The following is a 25901-nucleotide window of genomic DNA, read 5'->3' as shown; positions in this document are numbered from 1 at the left end:
CGCCCTACAGCTGATCAGTGTTAAAAGGCAGTGTGGTGGTAGACCAGTGCCTCCAAAAACAAATGGGTAGACCGGTGCCTCCAAAAACAATTGAATAGACCGATGCCTCCAAAAAGAAATGAGTAGACCAGTACAGCTCTGCAAGCAGTTAAAAGCCTGGTAGACCAGTACCTCTGCTAAATCCTAAAGACTTGTAACATGATCATTAAGCCACACCCACAAAATAAGCCACGCCCACAGAACCGGTAGTAAAAAAATTTAGAACCCACCCCTGTCTGCAAGACATCGCCAAACCTCAAAAATGAGCCTCAGCTGCTTGTTTTGAGCTCAAGTGGACCTTGGTAACTGGAATCAGAATTTCGAAGGTTTGCAAAGCAAGGAAGCTGATTTTACAACCTTTTTTTGCATGGTTGTTAAGCAAATCAGTGCAATTGTTAAATGAATCAGGCAGTCATTAAGTAAATCCAGCTTTCCCCCTTGACTGTTTGATGGGAGCTAGCTGGGAAGGGGGCAAAAGACGATCATCTGACCCCAGGATGCTGCAACCGTCATAAATACGTGCTGCTTAATCATGTGACCATGGGGATGCTGCGATGGTCGTAAGTGCAAGGACCACTGGAAGCCATTTTTTTTCCAGTGCTGTTGTAACTTCAAACGGTTACTAAATGAATGGATGTAAATCAAGGACTGAATCTGAGATTTAGAAAACAAAGACCCTAAAAAGAAGGCCTTACCTTCTTTCTTATTAAGCAAGATAAGCTTAATAATTAGTAACAGTAACAGAGTCGGAAGGGACCTTGGAGGTCATCTAGTCCAACCCCCTGCTAACGCAGGAGACCTATACTAGGGATTCGAACCGCCGAACTGCCGACCTTTCTGATCGACAAGCTCGGTGTCTTAGCCACTGAGCCACCTAGCTTTTAATTGTAGTCAATTAAATGACTACAGCAGGGGTGAGCCAGTATGGACTCTTCATGACCAGTGGACTTCAACTCCCAGAATTCCTGAGCCATCCATGCTGCCAGGAATTCTGGGAGTTGAAGTCCACAGGTTGTAAAGGGGCCATAATTACCCAATCCTGGAGTAAATGCCCCTTTTCAACAAAAATGTCATAAAACATGGTCACATGACTGCAGGATGTGGGCCAGTTACCCAGAGCCCAAACCGCAGTCACATGACTAGAGGGGGCTGATGGAATTTAAGAACAGAACGGTAAGTACCTATGTGTCTATCAGAACTTTGAATGGTTGCTAAGCGACCGGTTGTAAGTCAAGGACTACCTGTACACAGGGTTGAGGCTACTGTAAAGGTAGTCCTCGGCTGACAACAAATCATTTAGTGACCGCTCAAAGTTATGACGGCACTGAAAAAAGTGACATGACCATTTTTCAGGATTATGACCTTTGCAGTATCCCCACAATCACAACATTCATATGTTTGGCAACTGGTTCATATTTATTTATTTATTTTCAAGTTTGTTTTTATTTTTTTACAAACCTATCAATGCGTGAACAGTGTGGCACTTGGGTATCATGCATTCTAATACAAATAAAACTAGTAAAATTAATCATATTTATTACATTCAATCAACATATATTTGTAATAATAATACACATTTATATTAAGTTGCAGTCTGTCATCATTCAATTATTCCATATTTTCTCTTGTTATTGCTTTTATTTTATTATATAAAAGTGTATACACTAATATTTCCCCTCTCTTATTTCTATCTCTTATTCTAACTTTTAATCATACCACCCATTATTTACTTTGGTCATTAAACATGAAACTCAAGTCAACTGAACATTCAAAAATGCATCACAAATACCACTGACTGATGCTAATGGTTGATACGGGTTGCTGCCAGCGTCCTGGGTATCAACCAAGTACCTTCTTAAGATGTACGATGTTCCAAGTAGCACAGTTTTTTGCAGTTCTCACTTATTATTATTATTATTATTATTATTATTATTATTATTATTATGCAACCGGTTCATATTTATGACAGTTGCAATGTCCCAGGATCATGTGATTATTTTTTGGCGACCTTCTGATCAGCAAAGTCAATGGGGGAAGAGCTAGCTTCACTTAACAACTGGGTTAGTAAGTTATCCACCGCAGTGATTCACTTAACAACTGTGGCAAGAAAGGTCATAAGATGGGCCAAAACTCACTTAACAAATGTCTCACTTAACAACAGAAAGTTTGGGCTCAATTGTGGTCATTAAGTCGAGGACTACCTGTAGAGTAAATGTACACTCCTTTGATAAGAAACTTCATTTCTCTCCCAGATTCAGGTCTGACAATAATCAAGAAGTCATTAAAATAAGCAAGAGTAATTAATTCCTTTTGGAGGTTCAAAAGCCTTCCATATTTCAATCCCTCGAGCAAATGTTATTTAGCTGGCTAGGGAAAGGGAAAAAAAGCATATGACTTGTATGTGCTAATTTGATCACCTGGCAATTATACAAGTGGAAATTCCTCTTCCTATTAAGCATGAGACAGTTCACACACCCCATCATTTCAGGAAGAAGGTTTGCAAGCCACAACCCGTAGTATTTGCATGCTAAGCTCACTACAGCCATAATAATTGCCCTAAACTGGTACTTCCTCATGCATGCAGGTTCTTGCAGTTAAAAAAAAAAAAACACGATCTGTGGTTAGTTATCTCTATTATTCAGTTTGTTATCACAGCCAGGTTAACATGACCATAAATATTGCATCTGGACAGACCATGTCTGAATAAAGCCAAATCTTTGCCACAGATTGTAGCTGGTCCAAAGAGACAAAGATGCACCTCAAACCTGTTTCTTTACACCATTAAACAGGGGGGAAATTAGTGAAAACTGAACCAATCAAGATGCCCCTATGGAAATAAGGTCAAAAGTCTGGATGAAGATGATCATCACCAGAGATACCTGGGCATTCTTCAAGCTCACAACTGTTGTGACCTAGGCTTACTGAGTCATTACAAGACACAATTAGTACCAAATAAACCTATTTTATTGTAACAGCTGAGAATTACGTTCATTCCCAGCTGAGTCCCAGTTAGTTGCAAAACAAGTCCTTCCGAAGAAGTCCTTCGGGATAATCACCAACCTTTATCTTCTTTGACACCCTGCCAAAGGCCTTACTTGGCAAAGCCCCATGAAGTTCAGAAACAAACAAGAGATGCCGACTGGAAACAGAGTTAGCAACGTTGCTTTCCTGCAAAAGGCCCCAAGTGCCTTTGTTTCTCTTTTAAGCCTTATGGGAGGGGCCAATTATCTCCTGGCCTTACTCCCAAGTTGTCCCTTTTGCTTTAGCTGCTCTTGCCTTCTGGCAGCTCTGCGCATGCGCGCACTAGGAACAGGCTCCTCCTGTTCCTTTGCCTCTCTGCTGTCCGACTCCGGGGACTCTGGACTCCGCACATCACTCCCACATGGCCCTGGCCCCATCTCTGCCTCCGACACAGAGCCCTTGTCCGGGCCTTCCACAGACTCCAGGACTGGCCCATGTTCCTCCCCAGCCTCCTCACTGTCCGACTCTGCTGCCAGCTCCGCAGGCTGCTGGAGGACCACAACAACATCATCAAACAGACTGAAATCAAGATGAAGGTTAGAAGGATTCACATAATTTACCTACCGGTTCGCACAGCAACGAAAATGTGAGCATGTGCACCACCACCGCGCACGCACCACCACCATGCATGTTTATTTTATTTATTTATTTTAATTAGATTTGTATGCCGCCCTATCTCCATAGGACTCAAGGCGGCTCACAACAATTAAGATATACAATCTCAATCCAAGTAAGAAACATGTTAAAATACATATTAAACGCATATTAAAATACATTAAAAATCAAAACCCCATCAATCCAGGCTGGGCAATTTAAACAGCCATGTTTTTAGTTCGCGGCGGAAAGTGCGAAGGTCAGGGGCCAACCGGAGCCCCCGGGGGAGTTGATTCCAAAGGGTGGGGGCGCCCACAGAGAAAGCTCTTCCTCTGGGGGTTGCCAGCCGACATTGTCTAGCCGACGGCACCCTGAGGAGGCCCTCCCTGTGAGAACGCACCGGACGATGGGGAGCTGTTGCTGGTTGCAGATGGTCTGACAGATATCCTAGGCCTAAGCCATGTAGGGCTTTATAGGTCATCACCAGCACCTTGAATCTCACCCGGAGGGCAAGCGGCAGCCAATGCAAGTCGCGCAGGAGAGGTGTAACATGGGCGTATCGGGATCCTCCCATCACAACCCGCGTGCCTGCATTCTGCACCAGCTGAAGCCTCCGAGTAGTCTTCAAGGGCAGCCCCAAATAGAGAGCATCACCACTGTGCATGCGCCACTACTGTGCATGCACCACCACCACACATGCACCACCGCCGCGCATGTAGCCCCACTATGCATACGCCCGGCCTTCCGTGCATGCGCTTTGCTCACACGTGCACCTCACAGAAGCACATGCGCCCAGCCTCAAAAAGGTGCCTAAATAGGACCGCATAGAGCCAAGGGTGGGTGGGCAGGCCCACGCACGATTTCTGCTATCGGTTCACCTGAACCGGTCTAAAATGGCTGAATACCACCTCTGGTTAGAAGTGAATATATCACGACAGTGAAGATGATGTTAAAATCTAAACTCACTGGAGGAAATACCATCAAGGTAATACATACCTGGGCAATTCCAGTCATTAAGAGCCTTGGTAGTACAGTGGTCTAAGGCACCCTGTTATTAAGCTGGTTATTAAGACCAGCTTCCTGCAATTACTGCAGGTTCGAATCTCTCCAAGGCTCAAGGTTGACTCAGCCTTCCATCCTTTCTAAGGTAGGTAAATTGAGACCCAGTTGTGGGGGCAATAAGCTGACTTTGTATAAATATACAAAAGAATGAAGGCTATTGCTTAGTGCATTGTAAGCCGCCCTGAGTCTCCGGAGAAGGGCGGCATATAAATCAAATTAAAAAAAAAAAATAGGTACACAGCTGCAATAGTGAAATAGACTCAAACAGAAATAAGAGCCATTGGTAGGAAGACCAGAAAAATAATGTCAATGAATCAATCCTCTGCTCAAGCAGGAGACCTCATACTATTTCCGACAAGTTGTTCTCCAACATCTTCTTAAAAACTTCCAGTGTTGGACCATTCACAACTTCTGGTAGCAAGTCGTTCCACTGGTTAATTGTTCTGTCAGGAAATTTCTCCTTAGTTCTGGGTTGCTTCTCTCCTTGATTAGTCTCCATCCGTTGCTTCTTGTCCTGCCCTCAGGTGCTTTGGAGAATAAGTTGACCCCCTCTTCTTTGTGGCAGCCCCTGAGATATCGAAACACTGCTATCATGTCTACAACTTCTACTCCTTCTTTTTATTAGCAGTATTTAGATAGAGGATAGCAATTATTCCAGTATTTTTTTTAGAATAGAATAGATAGAATAGAATTCTTTATTGGCCAAGTGTGATTTGAGGACCTGCCACAAAGAAGAAGGGGGTCAAATTATTCTTCAAAGGCACCAGAGGGCAGGATAAGAAACAATGGATGGAAACTAATCAAAGAGAGAAGCAACCTGGAATTAAGGAGAAGCTTCCTAATAGTGAGGATAATTAAACGAGTGGAACAGAAGTTGCCTTCAGAAGTTGTGGGTGCTTCATCACTGGAGGTTTTTAAGAAGAGACTGGACAGTCACTTGTCTGAGATTGTAGGTTCTCCTGGACTGGACTAGAAGACCTCCAAGGTCCTTTCCCAGCTCTATTGTATTCTAAATTAAACTAGATATACCCATTCCTGCAACCATACTTCGTATCTTTTAGCCTCCAGTCTCCTAATCATCTTTGTGGCTCTTCTTTGCAGTCTTCATCTAAACAAACTCGGCATGTCACGTTGCCGTCATGTGACGTTTTGTGACAATTTTTTCCCATTCATGGAGTTGGGGTGGGCGTGGCTTCACGTGATGCATCTGGCCAATGGGCTGCCAGTTTGACACCCGTGATCTAGAGCTTCAACACCAGTGGTGGGTTTCAAAATTTTTTTACTACCGGTTCTGTGGGTGTGGCTCGGTGACATGGCATGGCTTGGGTGGGCGTGGCTTGGTGGGTGTGGCAGGGGTAGGATACTGCAAAATCTTCATTCCCTCCCCACTCCGGGGGAAGGATACTGCAAAATCTCCATTCCCTCCTCAATCCAGGAGAAGGTTACTGCAAAATCCCCATTTCCTCCCAATCAGCTGGGACTTGGGAAGCAGAGAATAGATGGGAGCGGGGCCAGTCAGAATTATTACTACCGGTTCTCCGAACTACTCAAAATTTCCGCTACCGGTTCTCCAGAACTGGTCAGAACCTGCTGAAACCCACCTCTGCTCAACACCTTTTGATATCGTGGCAACCAAAACTGGATGCAGTATTCCAAGTGTGGTCTTACCAAGGCCTTATAAATGGTACTAACACTCCCCATGATCTTGATTCTATGCTACAAATAAATGCTTGATTCTGTGCTTCAAATATATATTGCCCCCTCAGCTTTAGAGAAAAGATCTACTCACTGAACACAAAACGGGAAAAGAAGTATAGAGTATTGAGTTCAACTTGAATGAAAGTCCTACTGGAGACCACAGAAGAGCTTCCCTCATCATTCATCTACAGGGACCGGAACTTTCATTGTTGACCAGCGTGGTCATAAAGCATGCCGCTGCATAGCAACGGCAGTTCTAGCGATCCAGAGTTACTATTGTTACGCAAATCACTACAGTCAGTTAATTCAAGGACATCACTTGATTAGGACGGCTGACTTCCCCATTTGACTTTGCTTGTGGAAACCGGCAGGGAAGATCACCAATCGCAATCATATGACTTGCAGGATGCTGCAACCATTGGAGATCTGGGCCGGCTGCCCAGGGCTTAGATCCCAATTATGCAACGTGGGATCATGGCAGCTGGAACTTTGAGGACTAGTTATAGCAACGGCACGTAGACTTATATACCGCTTCACAGTTCTTTACAGCCATCTTTAAGCGGTTTACAGAGTCAGTGTGTTACTCCCTCATTTTACCGGCCTCGGAAGGATAGAAAGCAGAGTCAACCTTGAACCGGTCAGGATCGAACTCTTGATAGTAGGCAAAGTCAGCCTGCAATACTGCATTCTAACCACTACGCCATTACAGCTCCTCCCTCCCTTTCTTCCATCCAACACCTAGACTTATATACCGCTTCACAGTGCTTTACAGCCCTCTCTAAGTGGTTTACAGAGTCAGCCTATCGCCCCCAACAATCTGGGTCCTCATTTTACCCACCTTGGAAGGATGGAAGGATGGAAGGCTGAGTCAACCTTTGAGCCTGGTGAGATTCGAACTGCCAAATTGCAGTCAGCTGGAAGTCAGCAGAAGTAGCCTGCAGTACCGCATTCTAACCACTGCACCATCACGGCTCATGAAGTACCACTTGTTCAGCACTGTCATAAGATGACCGTAATTGAGCTCAAAATTACCCAGTTAATAGGTCGTGCAAGTCATAAAGCACGTCATCATATGACCAACTCGATTTTATGACATTTTTTGCAGCAGTCATTAAGCAAATTACCATGGTCATTAAGCCAATCTGCAGTCATTGAGCAACACTGTCTACAGACATACATCATTTGCCGGGAAAAAGAAGTAAATGCAGCAAAATCCAGCAAAATTATTGTAAATCCAAAACCACAGGGCTTGTAAATTCTGGGAGGGAGGGGGAGGGGGAGGGGAAGGGGGAGAGGGAAGAGGAGGAGAAGAAGGAGAGGAGGAGGAGCAGAAGAAGAGGAAGAGGAAGGAGGAGGAGGAGGAGGAGGAGAAGAGGAGAAGGAGGAGGAGAAGGAGAAGGAGAAGAAGAGGAGAAGGAAGAGGAGGAGAAGAGGAGGAGGAGGAGAAGAAGAAGAAGAAGAAAAGGAGAAGGAGAAGGAGGAGAAGGAGAGGAGGAGGAGGAGAAGGAGAAGGAGGAGGAGGAGGAGAAGAAGAAGAAAAGGAGGCGGAGGAGGAGAGAAGGAGGAGGAGAAGAAGAAAAGGAGAAGGAGAAGGAGAAGGAGAAGGAGAAGGAGAAGGAGAAGGAGAAGGAGAAGGAGAAGGAGAAGGAGAAGGAGAAGGAGAAGGAGAGGAGGAGGAGGAGGAGGACAGGGAGAAGAAGAAGAAGAAGAAGAAGAAAAAGGAGAGGAAGAGGAGGAGGAGGAGGAAGAAGAAGAAGAAGATGGCAGCTTCATTGAGGCTGATTGAATTAGAAAGCTTGCAGGCTGAGATTCAAGCCCACAACTCCTGATAAACTAGTTTTATTAGTGATACTAGAAAACCTGCAATTAGTGCAGAAAAACGACACAAGCAAGCTGAAAGATTTACTTGACAGAGAGAGGGAGAAAGTGTGTGTGTGTGAGAGAGAGTGTGTGTCTCTGTGTGTGTGTTCATGTATCTCAGTCCCGGGGTGTACCCTGACAGACTGACAGCTATGGGAGGAACTCCTGATGTCAGGGTGCTGCTTTTGCTTTGACCTTATCCTCACATACCGTATAGGTTATATACATTGCACTAACTAAACTGTCATCTGGATTACCTTGTTTCATCTTCATCCTTTCACTCCGTTTATTTGCACCATAAAGCTCAAAACTTCATTTATAAATCTTAGTTTAAGGCTGTCAAAGGCAGCCCTTCGAAGTAGTCCAGAGAGGAAGTCAGATATATTTCTCTCGCGAGTGCCCGAAACATGAAAGGAGGCTGAAGAATAATGGGCGCCCATTATTCTTGATTTTATTTCACCGTTTACTTCGTTTTAAAAAGTTTTGCTATGCCGCAATCAAAAGGAGACGTCAACTCTTCTTGTCCCATAAAAGTTGACAGCTATTTAAAGGTTGAACTGGGGCTCCTCGTGTTGGTTCGCGGAAGGAGGGAACAGATAAAGAGACAAACATTTGAACCATTTATTCTTCTCAATGCCAGAAGACTAAAATAATTCTTGAGACCGCATCTAAATCACGCAAGAGTTTTTGGTATCGTTGTATTTTTCCTTTAACTACCCTGTTTCCCCAAAAATAAGACCCAACCGGAAAATAAGTCGCAGCACGATTTTTCAGGATGCTCGTAATATAAACTCTACCCCAAAAATAAGCCTGAGTTAAGATCGTCAGCAGACGGAGGCATTTAGTACCGTATTTTCCCCCCCAAAATAAGACATAACTGGAAAATAAGCCATAATGCGTCTTTTGGAACAAAAATTAATATAAGACCCGGCCTTATTTTGGGGGAAACACGGTAGAGCATGAGAAATTAAGCAGTTTAGTATTTCTGAAGGAGAAAATCAGAGTTGACGTTCATGGGAAGGTCATCAGTTTATGGATTAAAAAGTTTGTTGATGTGTTACATGAGAGATGCTGGTCTTTTTGAGTTAGTCATATACTCTATCACCAGCCAGGTGCATAAACTTTTTTCTGCAGTAGGCAAATCTCTTTGCTCAGGTAATAACCTTGCAAACATTAGGCAATCGGTACACAAAACACAAAGGCAAGAACTGGGTTGTTGGAAGTACCAGCAAATAAGGAAGTAGATCCGTGATGGCGAACCTATGGCACGCGTGCCACAGGTGGCACGTGGAGCCATATCGGTGGCATGCGAGCATTGCCCTAGCTCAGCTCCGGTGGGACTCGAAATCGAAAAAACCGGCTGTTTCCGGCCTCCGGAGGGCCTCTGGGGGGGGAGGCTGTTTTCGCCCTCCCCAGGCCCCTAGAAAGGCTCTGGAGCCTGTGGAGGGCGAAAAATGGTCCTACCGGGCCCACCCTGCTATCATGTGCCAAAAGCTGCGGGAGTGTGTGGGGGGTCATGCGCACATGCATGGGGGGTGGGGCACATTGAATTATGGGTATGGGCACATGCACGCACAACTTCCTCCGGCTCCCCCCACTTTTGGCATGCGACGGCAAAAAGGTTAGCCATCACTGAAGTAGATAGTTAGTGAACTATCTACTATCTTCTTTCTCCAGGCCTAATCTGAACACAGAGACCCTTCCTTCCTTCCTTCCTTCCTTCCTTCCTTCCTTCCTTCCTTCCTTCCTTCCTTTTCTTCCTACCTTTCCCTTTCCTCTGCCTTCACTCCCTCCCTCATTTTACCTTTTCACATCCATTTATCCATCTTCTCTTCATCTCCCTCCCTCACTTCTGTCTTTCTACATCCTCGTCCTTTCTTCCCTCCATCAGAGGTGGTATTCAGCTGGTTCAGACTGGTTCGGGATCACCGGTTGCAGAAATTTTAACTAGTTCACCGAACCGACAAATACCATCTCTGGCTGGCCCTGCCCCTGCCCGCAAGGTGCCTACCCACCTTGCCATAAGTGATGTCAAGTTGGCCACGCCCAGTCACATGACCCCACCACCAAGCAATGCCCACCAAGTCATGCCCATAGAACGTATAGTAGAACAATTTGAATCCCACCACTGCCCTCCATCCCTTTGCCCTTCTCCTTTCCCATGCACCCACCCTTCCTGCCTTTCTTCTTTCCTTCCAACCATCCATCCTCTCTTCTTTAATTTTTTTCTCTCTCGCTCCCTTCCTACTTCCTTCTTTCCCTTCCCTTTGTTTTTCTTTCTTTCCTTCCTTCCTTCCTTCTCTCCTTCCCTCCCTCTCCCCCTCCTTTTCATGAGAAAAATCTAATCTATTTTCATTTCTTCTCTTGCCTCTTCTTTCAACACTCAAAAAAAATAAACAAATCACATGCATCTAAGGCACACCTGCCACATGGTAGGTGAGGCCACCATGACTGATGAAAACTGGGCGAAGTCTACCAGAAATTATTGCCAAGGAGAGAAAACTCCCTAAAAGTCCTACTGAACTTGGAATATATTTGATCCACAGCAGAAGTTGTTAAATAGGAAAAAAAACCTAGGAGGGAAGAGGCGTGCCATTAACTCTTGCAAAACCATCTGGATTATTTCAATTAATACATTTGAATTTTGAAACCTGCCTTGGGACAGCCAGAGTAGAAGACTTCCTTTTATGTCTCATTAAGGAGCACAAAATGAATCATCAGTCAACAACGGCTCTAGACAAAACTTCAAAATAACCAAATCACCTTTTTCTTAATTTGCTGACCTGTTTTCATTGTAAAGGGAATTATAAATTTGCAACAGCTTCCTCCTTTCACCAGTAGTATTTTGCTCACTGTTTACTTACTGCTAGACAAGTTTTGCAGAGTTTTGTTTCTCCTTTCTATGCCAGGAGTGACTGACAGAAGTTCAACCCTGAAAAGGAATTCAGAACCTATGAAATGGCCTTTGCTTAAGGTTGGTTAGAGGTAGTTCTTGACTCTATCCAAGTCCCCGTCATGTTATCTGACTGTGATTTACGATATTTTTTCCAGAAACCTTCCCTTATATAACCAGTTTCCGTCCAAAAAAACCTCCCTATAACAAACAACGGATTTACTTACCGTGTTTTCCCAAAAATAAAACCCTGTCTTATATTTTTTTGAACCCTGAAATAAGCGCTTGGCCTTATTGCCATGCGCTCAAAAGCCCGATTGGGCTTATTATCAGGGTATGTCTTATTTTGGGGAAAACAGGGTATCTGTCTGTCTGTCTGTCTGTCTGTCTGTCTATCTATCTATCTATCTATCATCTACCTACCTACCTACCTACCTACCTACCTACCTACCTACCTATCATCTATCTATTTATCTATCTATCTATCATTATCTATCTATCTATCATCTATCTACCTATCTATTTATCTATCTATCATTATCTATCTATCATCTATCTACCTATCTACCTATCTATTTATCTTTCATTATTTATCTATCTATCATCTATCTACCTATCTACCTATCTATTTATCTATCTATCTATCTATCTATCTATCTATCTATCTATCTATCATCTATCTATCTATCATCTATCTATCTATCTATCATCTCATCTATTTATCATCTAACTATCCATATCTATCTATCTACCCTGTTTCCCCAAAAATAAGACCCTTATATTTTTTTGAACCCTGAAATAAGCACTTGGCCTTATTGCCATGCGCTCAAAAGCCCGGTTCGGCTTATTATCAGGGGATGTCTTATTTTGGGGAAAACAGGGTATCTACAAAATAGGGTATCTTGCACAAAAAAAGGTTATAAAATCAGGTCCAGTTATGTGGTAATCCACTTTACGGACATCATGACCATAATTGACCCTCTCCAATATGGTCATAACTCAAGGACCACTTGTAAAAAGCCAACATTTCTTCCATCAATGAGGTAATGGAGCTGTCCAGCATCAAAAAGAACCTCCAGGTGGCAAAACTGATTTGTAAGAGCGGGGGGAGGGGGGTCTCCAAACTTGGCAACTTTTAAGACTTGAGGACTTCAAATAATAACTAGCTGAGGAATTCTGGGGGTTGAAGTCCACAAGTTGCCAAGTGTGATCTAAGGCGAAGTTCAACCCCACTCAGATCAGGAATAATGTGAGAAACCTAAAATTCTTCTTTGCAACAAGCCAGTTTTCTCTGGCTCCTTTCCCCGCCCCCTAAAATTAAACAAATCTGAAAGAAGAGAAAGAAAGGAAAGCAAAATTTATATTTGGTGTTCCACCAGGTGTTCTTGGACATTTTCTGCAGAACATGTCCTATGTTTGATAAGACCTATCGTTAATTTTCTGACTCAAACACCCAGAAGCAACAGCAAGAACACACATGCCTCAAGGACTTCGTTCAGAATTGTCTCCATTCCTGCAAGGTGAGTAAAATGGTATATATTCCACCTCGTTATCTCCTTTTTTCCATTTTGTGAAACTTGTACCATGTTTCCCCGAAAATAAGACCCTGTCTTATATTTTTTTGAATCCTGAAATAAGTGTTTGGCCTTATTGCCATGCGCTCAAAAGCCTGATTGGGCTTATTATCAGGATGGGGATGCTATGATGGTCATAAGTGTGAGAAACAATAGTATTTGCACAAAGATGGAAAGCAGAGAAAATACCTACAGAGGGAGAAGTAATTAAGAAAATATTAGATTGTGCAGAAATGAATAGACTGACTTTGACAATTAAAGAAAGAGAGGAATCGGAATATTTTAAGATATGGGGGCAATTTTATTAGTGGTTAGAGAATATATATATATATATAGGGTAATGTTGTAATGAAATGAGTGAAGAAGAAAGAGGAGAAAGAAGATAGATAAATGTATTAATAGAAAAGTGGGAGAAATGCTATAATAAATGAAATGATAATATTAAGATATGATAAATATTGGAGGAGTAAGAAGAAGACACAAAAGATGTACTCAAATGATACACTGAATGATTATGTAGTGTATGTTTGTCTATAAAATAAAAAACTTTTTATAAAGAAAAATTGTCAGTCACTTTTTTCAGTGTTGGAAGTTCAAGCAGTTGCTAAATGTACCGTATTTTTTTGGCCTATAAGACACACTTTTCCGCCCCCCACAAAAGTGGGTGGCAATGTCAGTGTGTCTTATAGGCCGAATATGGCCCTATTTTTGGCCTCCCAAAACCTTCCCCGCGCATCCCGTAAAATGGACCTGTTTTTCGCAAAAACGGGATGTGCAGAGGGTTTGAGAAGCCAGCAGAGTGCTCCTGGGGGTTGGGGAGGGCAAAAACGGGATGCATGAGGGGTTCAGGCAGCCAAAAATGTGCCTGTTTTTCGCAAAAGCGGGATGCGCAGAGGGTTTGGGAGACCTGCAGAGTACTGCTGGGGACTGAGGAGGGCAAAAACCAGATGCGCGGAGGCCAAAACTATTTTTTTTCTTGTTTTCCTTTTTGAAATCTAGGTGCGTCTTATACTCCGGTGCGTCTTATAGTCCGAAAAATACAGGTATGTTGTAAGTTACCAGTTAAATTTGAGAGGCACTGATCTAGAAAGAATGCAGAGAACAAGAAGGAAGGTGATAATTAATCTGGAGGTTAAACCATACGAACCATTGAGGGACCCAGGTATGTCTGGTCTAATGAAGAGAAGGATGATATGATAGCATTCTTCCAGTACAGGTAGTCCTTGACTTACAACAGTTTGTTTAGTGACCGTTCAAAGTTACGCCAGTGAAAAAAGTGACTTATGACCATTTTTCACACTTCGACCTTTGTAGGATCCCCATGGTCACATGATCAAAATTCAGACGCTTGGCAACCGGTTCACGTTTATGACCATTGCAGCGTCCCCGGGTTCACACAATCCTCTTTGGCGATCTTCTGACAAGCAAAGTCAATGGGGAAGCTGGATTCACTTAACAACCATGTTCCTATTCTGCCCCAGCTACGGACCCCAAAGAACGCAGCACACACAAAGTCCATTCAAACCTTAGTTTACTAAATAAACCAGTTTTTTACAACAACGGCTGTTAATTAACTGCATTATCAGCCACCAAGAATTCACAGAATAATAACTGAAAGCTTTTTGTGGTTGGCAGAATGCCCAGAAGCAATTTGCAGGAAGCTGACACGAAGGTATGTAAACGAAGTTGTTCCCTGCAAATTGCTTCAGTCGGCGTTCCTCCTTAAATAGGCTAAGGGACTGGGCCAATTAGCCCCAAGCCTTACTCTTGAGACCTCCTCCTGAGGAGCCACTCCTGCCTTTTGGCAGCTCTGCACGCCCGTGCATCGAGAAGAGGCTCCTCCTCTTCGTCCTCTTTACTTAAGGGAGCTTCTGGAGGTTCTGAAGGCCCTGGCTGAATCCCCGCCTCTGGCACCACATCTTCTCCAGCCTCCTTATTGTCTGACTCGAGGGCCAGCTGCACAGGCTGCTGGCGCAGCACCAAACCAGCCTCCTCGCTGTCGGAATCAGCTATTAGCTGCACAGGCCACTGACGGGCCACAACAGTTCCTCACTTATCAATCACAGTGATTCGCTCAACAACGGTGGCAAGAAAGGTCATAAAATGGGGCAAAATTCACCTGACAAATGTTTCACTTAACAACAGAGATTTTGGGTTCAACTTGTAGTCGTAAGTCGAGGATTAGCTGTATTTAAGCGGCTGTCACAGAGAAGAGGGGGTTGACTTGTTTTCCAAAGCAGCTGAGGGCAGGACAAGAAGTAACAGATAAAGAGATGAATCATTAATCAGCAAAACAGCTGGCTTCAGGAAGTTGTGAGTATTCTACCTATCACTGGAAGCTTTTAAGACTAGATTGGGCAACCATTTATCCAGAACGGTATAGGGTCTTATACTTGAGCAGGGGGTTGGACTAGATGACCTCCAGGGTCCCTTTGCAGCCAATTATTCTATTCTATTCTATAGACCAGAGTTGCTGGTCTATAATGGACTTCATCGGTTTTAGACCAACAACTCTGAAAAGCAGCCCAAAATATATACTTTTAAGACCAGATAGACCTGGAATTCTTTAAGGTGACATCATAAGCATGTTGCACGATGAAAGATATCACAATCCCAAAGTTGTAATGCGAGCGACACCACTAAAGCCTCTTCCCGACACTTATGTATATATGGATTATGTATATTGCTGGAAAATTTACCGCAATAGCATCCAAAATGAGCTGCTTTGGATTTCAAACATGGAGACAAAACTTCAAGTAACTTTTTCAGAGTTTAGATATGCCCAAACTTTGATTTCCGATGTCCAATCTGAAGGCGGGGGGGGGGGGGAATGCTTTTTAGTAGGTGATTATTCTTGTGGCTGTTTTGTTCCCTATCTTTTTTTTAACAGTTTATTTATACATTTTCAGTTACACATACATAAGGCCCAGTTGCAATGTATGGCTGTGAAAGTTGGACCATAAGGAAGGCTGAGCGCCAAAGAATTGAGGCCTTTGAACTCTGGTGCTGGAGAAGATTCCTGCAAGTCCCTTGGACTGCAAGGCGATCCAACTGGTCGGTCCTAGAGGAGATCAACTCTGACTGCTCTTTAGAAGGCCAGATCCTGAAGATGAAACTCAAATATTTTGGCCACCTAATGAGAAGGAAGGACTCACTGGAGAAGAGCCTAATGCTGGGAACGATGGAGAGCAAAAGAAGAAGGGGACGACAGAGAATGAGGTGGCTGGATGGAGTCACTGAAGCAGTCGCCGTGAGCTTCAATGGACTCCAAGGGATGGTAGAGGACAGGAAGGCCTGGAGGAACGTTGTCCATGGGGTCGCAGTGGGTTGGACACAACTTCGCAACTAACAACAACAAAGTGTTTTGTGAACAGCGTATTGTCTGGATCCATTTGCTTACATAATAGTACTTTCCCAGCTCCTAATTTTTACTTCTATTATCCAACCATTTGTAAAACAAGTCCCACGTTTGAAAATACTCTGTATCTTCTTTTTGTTTTATCTTTAACATCAATCTATCCATTTCTGCACAATCGTAGTATTTTTTTAATTACACCTTCTTCTGTAGGTGTTTCCTCATTTTTCCAGTACTGTGCAAATACAATTCTTGCTGCTGTTAAAACATGAAATATTAAATCTATATATATTTTTTTTTTTTTTAATTTGATTTATATGCCGCCCTTCTCCGGAGACTCAGGGCGGCTTCCAATGCTTTAAGCAATAGCCTTCATTCTTTTGTATATTTTATACAAAGTCAGCTTATTGCCCCCACAAACTGGGTCCTCATTTCACCTACCTTAGAAAGGATGGAAGGCTGAGTCAACCTTGAGCCTTGGAGAGATTCGAACCAGCAGAAATTGCAGGCAGCTGTGTTAATAACAGGGTGCACTAAACCCTTGTACTATCAAGGCTCTTCCCTTTATCATACTTTTCTGGTACTATACCTAGCAGAAATATTTCTGGCTTATAATCTATATGTAACTTTCACATCTTTTCTAACCATGTATGCTTAGTTTGGTTTACTTTATTGTCATTGCAGATGGTACAACGAAATTAAATGCCGTCTTCAGTGTACATTATAACTATAAAAATAAAAACACAAACATACATCCTTTACATTCTATATAACTGAAATTGAAAACCCGATATTGCACTATACCGTAGAATTCAATATGGTTATTGCCCTGGGGTAGAAGCTGTTTTTCAGCCTATTTGTCCTTGTTTTTATTGTCCTGTACCGTCTGCCAGATGGTAATAGTTCAAAAAAAAAGGTTGCCCAGGATGAGATGGATCTTTAAGAATGTTTTGAACTTTCTTAAGGCAGCGGGAGCTAGAAAGCTCTTCCAAAGAGGGGAGAGGGCAACCAATGATTCTCTGGGCAATGATGTTAACCCTCTGGAGCGCCGTCCTATCTGCCACTGTGCAATTGGCAAACCATACACAGGTGCAGTAAATTAAATACTCTCTATGGTGCAGTGGTAGAAGGCTGCCACCAGTTTCTCATTCAGTTGTTGTTTCCTGAGAAGTCTCAGGTAGTATAATCTCTGCTGGGCCCTTTTGACCAGTGCTGCAATGTGAGTGCCCCAGGTCAGGTATGTATTTTTGTCCAATATTTCTTTGCTTTTGCACATGTCCACCCCAGGTGGTAATACATACCCAGTGTCTGATTACATTTCCAACATCTGGCGGACATGTTTTTAAACATCTTTGCTAATCTCGCCGGTGGTAAATGCTACCTATAAAACATTTTATATATATTTTCCTTGTATTGTTCCCTATATTACATATTTGAAAATGATAATTAAAAAAAACCCAGTTAAATCTATTAGTCTCTGAACTGCATACAGATAGTCCTCAACTTGCAGCCATTCCTCTAGTAATCAAAGGGACAACGGCAACGAAAAGAGTGACTTATGACCGTTTTTCACACTTACGACCATTGCACCATCCCCATGCACCATGTCCTGAGGTCATGTGATCACCTCTGGTGACTTTCTGACAAGCAAACTCAATGGGGAAGCCAAACGCTAAATAAAATAAATGGGGATTTACTTTACAACCATGAACTGCAGTGATTCACTTAACAACTGCAGCAAGGAAGGTCACAAAATGGGATAAAACTCACTTAATAACTGTCTCGCTTAGCCACGGAAATTTTGAGCTCAATTTGAGGATTGCCTGTACAGGCAGTCCTCGAGTTACAACCACAATTGCGCCCAACATTTCTGTTGTTTAAGTAAGTTTTGCCCACATTTTACGACCTTTCTTTCCACAGCTATTAAGTGAATCGCTACAGTGGATAAGTTAGTAACCTAGTTGCTTGATTATGGGGTCGTAACTGTGGAAAATGGTCATAAGTCACATTTTTCAGTGCCGTTGTAACTTCGGTGACTAAATGAACTGTTGTAAGTCAAGGACTAACTGCATTTATTTATTTAGATAGTGGATGAAAACTGAGTTTGTCAATTATCCTAGCATGATTCAGAATAACAGAATCGGAAGGAACCTTAGAGGTCTTCTAGTCCAACCCCCTGCTCAGGCAGGAAAGAGGACAAAATGTACTTTAGTCAAATTCTCATCCTGGAGATGCTCCCATGTAGGCGGTTTTTTTTGCCAACAGTACCAAAGCTCTGCCTTCTGAAAAGTTTGTTCAATTTCCCAGCTTGTTTTCAAAGTTATCTTATTTGTTTTAGGAAACTCAGGACAGAAACATGTCGTGATAAAAAAAAAAACTACACACCAGTAATTAATAGGTTAATAATATTATTCCAGTTAGTGCAGGGTAGTCCTGGAGTTACAACCACGCCAAAGGTGACCATTTGAAAATAAGTATTGAAAAAAGTGACATGACTATTTTTCACACTTACGAGCATTGCAGCATTATTATATAGAAGACCAGATAACGACCGTGACCAGGGGGGCATTTGCCCAGATACGTCTGGTGCGCCAGTTGCGTCCCTACTTGGACCGAGATGCCCTACGCACAGTTACTCATGCGCTGGTCACCTCACGGATTGACTACTGCAATGCTCTCTACATGGGGCTGCCCTTGAGGACCACTCGGAGGCTTCAGCTGGTGCAAAATGCAGCCGCGCGGGTTATGATGGGAGAATCCCGATACTCCCATGTTACACCCGTCCTGCGCGGTTTGCATTGGCTACCGGTTGCCCTCCGGGTGAGATTCAAGGTGCTGGTGATGACCTATAAAGCCCAACATGGCTTAGGACCAGGATATTTGGCGGACCACTTACAGCCAGCAACGATATCCCATTGCCCGGTTCGCGCCCATAGAGAGGGCCTACTCAGGGTGCCGTCGGCTAGACAGTGGCGGCTGGCGGCCCCCAGGGGTAGAGCCTTCTCGGTTGGTGCGCCCACCCTCTGGAATCAACTCCCCTTGGAGCTCCGATTAGCTCCTGACCTTTGCATCTTCCGCCGGGAATTAAAAACTTGGCTTTTCAAATCCCTTGACCTGGACTGATGATGGGGTTTTAATTGGTTTTAAGGGTTAATTTTAAATTTTTTAGATTTTGGTCTTTATTTTATATTGTGGCTTGTGTTTTATTGTTGTGAGCCGCCCTGAGTCCATTGAGAGATAGGGCGGCATATAAGCCGAATAAAATAAATAAATAAATAATATTATCGCCTTAGTAAGACCACACCTGGAATACTGCATCTAATTTTGGTCACCACATTTCAAAAAAAGATGTTGAGACTTTGGAAAAAGTGCAAAGAAGAGCAACTAAGACAATCAAAGCCCTGGAGACCAAAACATATGAAGAACGGTTGCAGGATTTGGGTCTGGCTAGTCTAGAGAAAAGAAGAATTAGGGGTGACATGACAGCAGAATTCCAGTATTTGAGGGGCTGCCACAAAGAGGAGAGGGGTCAAGCTTATTTTCCAAAGCGCCAGAAGGCAGAGCAAGAAACAACGAGTGGAAACTAATCAAGGAGAGAAGCAACCTGGAATTAAGGAGAAACTTCCTGACAGTGAGGACGATTAACCAGAGGAACAGTTTGCCACCAGAAATCGTGTGAATTATTTTTTAAGAAGAGCCACTTGTCTGAAACGGTATAGATTTCCTGCTTTGAGCAGGGGGCTGGATTTGAAGACCTCCAAAGTCCCTTCTATTCTGATTCTGATTCACACGATCAAAATTCAGACACTTGGCAACCGACTCACATTTACGACGGTCGCAGGATCCTGGGGTCCACCTTGCGATCACCTTTGCAAACCTTCTGGCAAGCAAAGTCAACGGGGAAGCCAAATTCACTCAACCATGGTGTGCATCAGTGGTGGGTTTCTCCCGGTTTGGCCGAGCCGGTAGTGGTGACAATATGACGTCACCGAACCTGTTCTCCCACCCCCCCACGTTATTCTTACCTTTTATTTGGTCCCACCCCCAATCTATTGCTGCCTCCTGAGTCCCAGTTGATGACTAGAAGGAAAAAAACTGTTTAAACTCTTGTCATGGGTCTTCAAAGGGCCGCCCTACAGCTGATCAGTGTTAAAAGCAAACAAATGAGTCGGGTCGTAAGTGCGAGGACTGATCGTAAGTGCGAGGACCTTCCACAAATGACTCTGACCAGCTAGCCACGCCCACCTAGTCACATGACCTCCAAGCCACACCCACAAAATAAGCCACGCCCACAGAACAGGTAGTAAAAAAAATTAGAACCCACCCCTGGTGTGCATACCAACTTAATTAACACCGTGATATTCACTTAACAACAGTGGCAAGAAAGGTCACAAAGTGGGGTAAAACACACTTGTCTCATTTAGTTAACCGAAATGCTGAGCTCAATGGTGGACATAGGTCCGAGGACTACCTGTAGTGGAGAAAGGTGTTTAGAGGATAAGACAAAGTCATTTGGCTCAATGGCTCTCTTTAGGGTTTGACTGAGATTTTTTTTTTAAAAAAAAAGGGGTGGGGGGAGTGTTAAGGAATCCCATCCCCCTTCACGTTCCATAGGGAAAAGTGGAATATAAATCCAACACATCGATAATAAATTACCAGCAACCTTTCAAAAAATCCAGTCTGTGCAAAATCCGCTTGGAAGAACCTGCAAAGCAGCTTTTAAAAACCAGCCTGCATGCAAAAAAAACCTTAAAAACTGACAGCCACTCAACATATTGACCGTAGAAAAGTTGCGCACAGTTTAAGAACCGGACTCTCCCTACAAGTCCGTCCTCCCCTTTCTGGATTCCCTGCGTCGTGTGAACCCGGCCCCAATTCAATACAGAATTTGCCGGTTTTCCCGGCAAACCATGATTTACCGTCCCCGCCCAACCCCGGCCACGGCGGAACCGCTCCGCGTACCGCGTAAACCCGGAGCGATCCCATCTCATACTCCAACTCCCATCACTCTGAGCCAGCTCGACACCCAGGGGGGAAAGAAATCGTCTTGTCCGGTGCATCCGGCGAGCGCCAGCTTGGGGAAGGCAGCTTGGCAGAGCAAGTTTTTCTTTCTTTCTTTCTCTTTCTTTCTTTCTTTCTTTCTCTCTCTCTCTTTTCTTTCCTCCCTCCCTCTTCTTTCTTTCCTTCCTTCCTTCCTCCTTCCTCCCCTCCTTTCCTCCCTGTTCTTCTTTCCTCCCTCCCTTCTCCTTCTTTCTTTCTTTCTCTTTCTTTCTTCTTTCCTCCCTCCCTTCTCCTTCCTTTCTTTCTTTCCTTCCTCCCTCCCTCTCTCTTTTCTTTTCTTTCTTTCTTTCTCTATCTTTCTTTCCTCCCCTTCCTCCCTCCTTTCTTTCTTTCTTTTTTCTTTTTCTTTCTTTCTTTCTTTCTCTTTTCTTTCCTCCCTCCCTCTTCTTCTTTCCTCCCTCCCTTCTCCTTCTTTCTTTCTTTCTCTTTCTTCTTTCCTCCCTCCCTTCTCCTTTCTTTCTTTCTTTCCTTCCTCCCTCCCTCTCTTTTTTCTTTTCTTTCTCTATCTTTCTTTCCTCCCCTTCCTCCCTCCTCTTTCTTTCTTTCTTTCTTTCTTTCTTTCTTTCTTTCTTTCTTTCTTTCTTTCTTTCTTTCTTTCTTTCTCGCCCTCTCTCTCCCACACACGCGTTGTCGGAAAAGCCGCCGAGGACGCGGAGATCCGATCTGCCCCTCGAAGAGGCAAAAGAGCCCCTGGGCTTTGCAGGTGGGCAAGCGGCTTCTCCTCCGGGGCCAGGGGCTCCCCCACCGCCCCCTTCCTCCATCGCCTGGCCACGCCCGCGGAAACACACCTGGAAAGCGTCTCTAAACGGGCTTAGCCTGCGCTCGGCTGGGGCTGGACCGGTCGGAGCGAGCCGCCCCTGGAATTGGGCAACTCGGTTGGACTTGGCTGGGTCTTTGCAAGCGGGCGGGGCTCGGCTCGGCAGCCCCGCCTCTCCTCTCCCCCGCCAATGGGAGGGCAGCGGGGACTGGGAGGACCCCCGCCGCGCCCCTCCTGGGACTCCGAGCAGAGACTCACTCGCGCTGCGGCCGCGCCTCCTTCCCACCGCCGCCTCTTCCCTTTCGTTTTCGCTGCGAGCTGCTGCCTGTCCCTTCCTTCGCCCGCTTTGGAGATCAGAGTTTATTTAGAATGAAAGGACGGGACGGGGGGTCCTCAACTTACGGCCCCGCCGGAGCCCCAAAAGTGATGTTGCTAAGGGAGAAGTTTGTTAGGGGAAAGGTGTGTTTGGAAAAGCTTTTGAACCAAGAAAATAACGCAATGGATCGTCAAAACAATGATCAGGTGGAAATGATTATATTTTGGACACATTATGCAAAGGCACAGGTTTATTGAAAAAGCTGTAACAGTGAGAAAGAAAGAATGTGTGTGTGTGAGAGAGAGAGAGAGAGAAAGAAGGAAGGAAAGGAAGGAAGGAAGAAGGAAAGAAAGAAAAAGAAAGAAAGAAAGGGAGGAAAGGAGAAGGGAGGGATGAAGGAAGGAAAAAATAAAAGAAAAGAGAAGAGAAGAAGGAAGGAAGGAAGACAGAGGAGGGACCCAGGGAGGAAGGAAAGAAAAGAAAGAAAGAAGAAAGAAAGAAAGAAAGAAAGAAAGAAAGAAAGAAAGAAAGAAAGAAAGAAAGAAAGAAAGAAAGAAGACAGAGGGAGGGAAGAGAGAAGAGAAGAGAAAGGAGGAGGAGGAAGGAAGGAAAGAAAGAAAAGAGAAGGAGGGAAGAGTAAGGAAAGAAAAGAGAAAAAGGAGGGAAGGAAGGGAGGAGAAAAAAGAAAGGGAAGGAGGAAGGAAAGAAAAAGAAAAGGAAGGAAAGAAAAAGAAAGAAAGGGAGGAAAGGAGGAGAGAGGGAGGAAGGAAGGAAAAAATAAAAGAAAAGAGAAGGAGGAAGGAAGGAAGGAAGACAGAGAAGGGACCCAGGGAGGAAGGAAAGAAAAGAAAGAAAGAAAGGAAGGAAGGAAAAGAAAAGAAAAGAAGAAAAGAAAAGAAAAGAGAAAAGAAAGAAAGAAGAAAGGAAGGAAAGGAAGGAAAGGAAAGGAAAGGAAAGGAAAGAAAAAGGGAGGGAGGGAAGAGAGAAGAGAAAGAAAGGAGGAGGAGGAAGGAAGGAAAGAAAAAAGAGGGAGGGAGGGAGGAAAGAAAAAGAAGGGAAGGAAAGAAAGAAAGAAAATGATGACCACAGCTAGATGGAAAAAGTGAATTACAGCAACAGTGACCATAACTGGTCCATTGGAAGCTCTGAAGAAGAAGGCTGGGTACACCTTGCCCTGGAGAAAATCTATCTATGTCATTACTAAGAGTTGGGACTGACTTCATGCTACGTAATCAGTAAAATAGATGTACCCTATGCAGATAGATAAAAGAAAACATTTGTCGTTCAGAGTTGAACTGTGAAGTCCTTGGTGCTCTCTGAGCTTGGTGGTTTTCGTGCAGATGTTTCATTACCCAACTAGGTAACATCATCAATGCTAGAAGGGGTGGGGTTTGCTCTCTGTTTATAGCCCTGTATATTAACAGAGAGCAAACCCCACTCCCTTCTACAGTAAGCACTGATGATGTTACCTAGCTGAGTAATCAAATGTCTGCAAGAAAACCACCGAGCTCAGAAAGTACCAAGTATCCTACACATTGTGTTATTAAAGTTGCTTTATTTATTTCTCTCACTTATGTACATATACTTTACACGCCTCGTCTGACTAGCAGAAAGGATAAGCTGCTACACTGATTTATGATCAGTGTAACAGATATTTGGAAATCTTCCTCCAATTTAATGCCAACTCAAGTGCATGAACTACAAATAAGAATATTCTCACGCCTCGCCCACCCTCTTTGTCCCAAGGCAAAAACGAACCACAGGTAGGCCTTGTTTTACGACCGCAATTGGGCCACAAACGGGTGAAATCCAGCAGGTTCTGACAGATTCTGGAGAACTGGTAGCGGAAATTTTAAGTAGTTCGGAGAACCGGCAAATACCACCTCTGGCTGACCCGAGAGTGGGGTGGGAATGGAGATTTTGCAATATCCTTCCCCTGCCACACCCACCAAGCCACACCCACCAAGCTAAGCCGTGCCCACCAAGCCATGCCACGCCCACAGAACCGGTAGTAAAAAAAATTGAATTTCACCACTGGCCCCAAATGTCTGTTGCTAAGCGAGACAGTTGTTAAGTGAGCTTTGTCCCACGTTACGATCTTTTTTGACGACAAAGTCAATGGGGGGGGGAAGCTAGATTCACTCAATGACTGCACGATTCACTTAACAACCGCAGTGATCAGCTTGATGACTGCGGCAAGAAAGTTTGTAAAACGGGGCAATGTTCACTTTGCCATTGCCTTTGCTTAGCAATGGAAATTTTGGCTTTGATCACGGTCATAAGTCGAGGACTTACCTGTATTGTTCTTGTCATGAACTGGGAAGGCAAATTTCTATTTGAAGTCAAGAATAATCCCTAAAATAATTGTTGCAGAGCAACTGATTTAAAGGAAGGCTTCCAGATTCTAATTTCTAATAAAAACATTTCGCCTTCTATTTGGAAAGCTGAATTCTTCTGTTGCAAGAAATGTCCTTCTGGGTTCAGTTCCAAGCGGGGAGAAAGACACTGGAAACATGGAGACTGCTTAGTAAGATGGTTTTAATGGTGGACAGGATCACATGCCTTGAAGATCTTGGGCGAAGAGAAAAAAAGGGAAGAAATGCCGAGAGTGCCTGAGTTTTATACCCTCTCTGGGGTTTTTGAATTTGACCTTGTGTTCTGATTGGTTGTCAGACTCCCATGGGGCCATGCAGGCATAACTTTGTAGGTTGCCTGGGTCCCAAGTTTGGTTGAGCCTTGCTGGGTGATGATGTAATGAAAGGGGCTTTGGGCAATTCCTACTATGGCTCTGCTTGAAGGAGGTAGACTGGCCCAGGCCTTAATGGCCCATTGATAAAGGTGTGTGTGGGGGGGCTGAGTTTCTGCCTCCCTTTTAGGGGAAATATTCTGCCCTTTTTATATTTCCTAAAATATCTCATTTTTCTAGGAGAGGGGTGGGTGCTAACTTCCTACAACACCCATCAAAGTGAATTATGTCTTGGTGAAGTTGGGCCTTCCTTCCCCAGACCTGGTATTTCATATTTAACACATGACACCCTCTCCAGCGAGACTTTCGTTTGTGATCTTTGATGCCTCTCATGCAGAAAGATCATTGTGCTACAAGGAAATTCGTGTTTTATAAGACGTGCATCTGGCACTTTGCCTTAGAATCAGGAAGTTAAATTGATGTGTGTTTGTTTTCGGACAGACTCATTACATTTATTTCTCCAGTTTGAAAATGGAATGTGGTTGCGCCGGTATTGGGAACAGAAAAACTCGGGGTGGAGAAGGGCTATTTGAGTTAAAACATTTTCAACCCAGAGATAAGAACTGGCTGAGGGCCAGGCAAGAAAGTCAACTTTTTCCTCTTCATTGTTTGAAAATATTTGAAATGTTTCCCCCAGCGAAAGTCTGGTTTACCTTACATGTCTGAGAGAATGAAGTGTTACTGGTTACAATCTTAAATTGCACTATTAAAAGAAGCAGAGTTCCCTGCTTTGTGCAACAAACTATATCGGGGCTCAGTCTAATAGGTGACCCAATTTTAGTCCTTGATTTACAACAGTTCATTCAGTGACGGTTCGAAGTTACAACGCCACCGAAAAAAGTAACTGATGACAAAATTCTCAAAATTCTGAATTTTGAGAAAGATATTTAATAAATGAAAGGAAGGTTGGGGTTGCCTGGACACC

General features: G+C 43.8%; 1 protein-coding gene across 6 annotated transcripts in view; it reads right to left on the bottom strand.

The window, feature by feature from the left end:
- Window positions 1–22008, bottom strand: part of SYTL2 (synaptotagmin like 2) — an 86001-nt gene extending 63993 nt beyond the window's left edge. For 5 of the 6 annotated variants that reach the window (XM_070942942.1, XM_070942948.1, XM_070942945.1 and 2 more), the window contains exon 1: window positions 21059–21333. The gene's annotated coding sequence lies outside the window, so the exon portion shown is untranslated. Of the gene's footprint in view, window positions 1–21058; window positions 21334–21945 lie in introns of those variants that run through there. The other variant, XM_070942944.1, reaches the window with a different exon arrangement.
- Between the last annotated feature and the right edge of the window lie 3893 nt (window positions 22009–25901).

The sequence above is a fragment of the Pituophis catenifer genome, unplaced genomic scaffold (assembly GCF_029215685.1).
Source record: "Pituophis catenifer annectens isolate HBS135680 unplaced genomic scaffold, rPitCat1.0.hap2 SCAF_4, whole genome shotgun sequence".
NCBI classification, from domain to species: Eukaryota; Metazoa; Chordata; class Lepidosauria; order Squamata; family Colubridae; genus Pituophis; species Pituophis catenifer.
The sequence above is the reverse complement of the archived record's forward strand: the minus strand, read 5'-3'. Positions and strand labels throughout refer to the sequence as shown.